At 58.0% G+C, this 3075-nt stretch overlaps 1 non-coding gene across 1 annotated transcript; it reads right to left on the reverse strand.

Moving 5' to 3' along the window:
* Positions 1–2598: 2598 nt before the first annotated feature.
* On the reverse strand, positions 2599–2670 carry TRNAA-UGC. The gene has a single exon. It is a non-coding gene; the product is annotated as a tRNA-Ala (tRNA).
* Positions 2671–3075: the final 405 nt, after the last annotated feature.

Here is a 3075-nt window from a genome sequence, read left to right on the forward strand (position 1 = left end):
GGGCAGGAGGTGCAGGGCCGGTGGTGTAGGGCTGGTGCGAGCAGGGGGGTGTGGGGAGCTGGCTGGCTTCAGGCAGGGCCCCAGGGGGTACGACAGGGGTTGGCTGGAGACAGGGTGCAGGGCTGGCTGCAGGGGGTGTGGGGCTGGTGCAGGCAGGGTGTGCAGCAGGGGCTGGCTGTGGGCAGGGGGTGTGGGGCTGGCTGGAGGCAGGGGCTGGTGCAGGCAGGGCAGGGGGTGTGGGGCTGGCTGGAGATGGGCTGGCTGCGGGCAGGGGGTGTGGGGCTGGCTGGAGGCAGGGGCTGGTGCAGGCAGGGCAGGGGGTGAGCGGCTGGTGCAGGCAGGGCAGGGGGTGCAGGGCTGGCTGTGGGCAGGAGGTGGGGGGCTGGCTGGAGGCAGGGGCTGGTGCAGTCAGGGCAGGGGGTGCAGGGCTGGCTGGTGTGGGGCTGGCTGTGGGCAGGAGGTGTGGGGCTGGCTGGAGATGGGCTGGCTGCAGGCAGGGGGTGTGGGGCTGGCTGCAGGCAGGGGGTGTTTGGCTGGCTGGAGGCAGGGACTGGTGCAGGCAGGGCAGGGGGTGAGGGTCTGGAGGCAGGGCAGGGGGTGCAGGGCTGGCTGGAGATGGGCTGGCTGGGGGCAGGAGGTGTGGGGCTGGCTGGGGGCAGGGGCTGGTGCAGGCAGGGCAGGGGTGAGGGGCTGGAGGCAGGGCAGGGGGTGCAGGGCTGGCTGGAGATGGGCTGGCTGTGGGCAGGAGGTGTGGGGCTGGCTGTGGGCAGGAGGTGTGGGGCTGGCTGGAGATGGGCTGGCTGCAGGCAGGGGGTGTGGGGCTGGCTGGAGGGAGGGACTGGTGCAGGCAGGGCAGGGGGTGCGGGTACAGGGGGTACAGCCCACCCTGTATGGTAAGTGCCCCCTCCCCCCTCAGCACCGGGGTAGCAGCAGCAGCCCGGGGCTTGGGGGCTATTTAAATGGCCTGGGGCTCCCCTGCTTCCACTGCCCCGGCCCTGTAAATAGCTGAGGGAGCCCTGGGGAAGCTGCGGGGCTCTGGGGGCTATTTAAAGGGCCGGGGTGGTAGAAGCAATGGGAACCCTGGACTTTTTAAATAGCCCCCAGCACCCAAAACCGCCCTACCCCAGGCCCTTTAAATTGCCCCCTGAGGAAGCCGGGCCACCTTGATACAGCACACCAGCTCTTGCCAGTACGCAGTACCAGGGCTTGGGCATGGGGCCCTCTTAGGGGTGGGGCCCGATTCAGGGGAATCAGGAGAATCGGCCTAAAGCTGGGGTGGGGGTGGGGCAGGACTTGGTCCCATTCTGGACACCACCAAAAATTATACAAACCTGCCGCCCCCGTCCAGCCCAACCTTCTGCTGATGCACCTCAGCTCACACCCGTGCAGGGTTTGAAGCTTCCATTGCTTAAATTCCAGGACACTGGGGGATTTCAGCTCCCCTTTGCCCAGAGGGAACCTTCACCCCACTCCCAGCCAGGTTCTTGTCCATGGGATCACTGTAGGGGGGCTGGGTCCCGCTGGGTCTTTTCTCTCTCTATGACAGGCCAGGGTGCAATAACTGGGGCATCAGAGCACCCAGGACCTTCTGTGGGGCTGCCATTCCCCTTCCCCTTCTGTGGTCTCATCTGTCATTGACTCCAGCCTTTTTTCTATCCATCGTCAGTGTTGGTGAAAACCAGTGTCAATGAAGCTTTTCTGTAGTAGGCCTGAAACTTTAATCGACCTAACAGGAACAAGGGACGTACATCTTCCTATGTCAGCTAATTGCTTATTAGCTTGTTTGGATAGCTTATCAGCCATTTTGGCTCCTCAAGTGAATGCAGCTGTTTTTCCATGTATGCATCCAAAGTATCTAGTACAAAGGGTCAACGGATGTATCTTGTGTCCCCATCAGAATGATAAATGTATCCTCAACAGATGTATCTTGTAGCCCCCACAAAATGATATATGTATCCTGCGTCCCCAATTATCCCCTAATAGATACATGTACAGGTTCTACAGGTCAACCAAATGACGTAGACGAACGTAGGCTAAGTTGTTTGTTACTGATTATAAAAGGGGCCCGTTCGGGCTTGTGGGGTGTGTCTCTTTCTCTGGCACTAGCCGAGAGGAACACCCGCTCAGCTGACCGATCCATAAAGGGTGTGGTACTCGTCTCTCTGATCCTCCGTGCCTCCTTGGGGTAATTAGGTAAGCTCCGGGGGGAAATGAGCCCTTTTGGCTAACAGTCAGAACCATCCCAAGCCAGCTGCACTCGCCTCAAAAAGACAGTGTCCCCTGCTGGGTGTACATCACTGACCTCCCTCCTCTCTGAGCACTGACGGCCCCTCTGTTTCCTTGCCTCTCAGTCTGTGCAGATGAGACCTTTCCCTCCAGTGCTGGAGGATTCGCCCTTCTCATCTACCCTTGTCCCAAGCAGCACAGCGGGTGGGAATCTTACATGTACCGAGGTGACTTAGGAGCAGAAACCGCCCCCCGACCTTCCATGCAATTGGCACTTGCCCCTTACTGAGCAGGATTGAAACTCCTGCAGGGAGACTGCTGGGCCACATCCCCTCTGGGCATGAGCAAAGCAGCAGGGTGAAAAAATCAACCTGGAGATGGTGGGGATTGAACCCAGGATCTCATACATGCAAAGCATGTGCTCTACCACTGAGCTACATCCCCAGATAGTCTTTGCTTGCTATGGCTTACACCAGGGGTAGGCAACCTATGGCACGTGTGCTGAAGGTGGCACACGAGCTGATTTTCAGTGGCACTCACACTGCCCAGGTCCTGGCCACCAGTCTTGGGGGCTCTGCATTTTAATTTAATTTTAAATGAAGCTTCTTAAACATTTTAAAAAACCTTATTTACTTTACATACAACAATAGTTAGTTATATATTATAGACTTATAGAAAGAGACCTTTTAAAAACATTAAAATGTATTACTGGCATGCGGAACCTTGAATTGGAGTGAATAAATGAAGACTCGGCACAGCACTTCTAAAAGGTTGCCGACCCCTGGGTTACACTCAGAGCCCTCTTGTTTCCAGAGCATCCAGTGGCCTAAGAGCAGCATGGGGGATACA

Source organism: Mauremys mutica, unplaced genomic scaffold (assembly GCF_020497125.1).
Source record: "Mauremys mutica isolate MM-2020 ecotype Southern unplaced genomic scaffold, ASM2049712v1 Super-Scaffold_1559, whole genome shotgun sequence".
NCBI classification, from domain to species: domain Eukaryota; kingdom Metazoa; phylum Chordata; order Testudines; family Geoemydidae; genus Mauremys; species Mauremys mutica.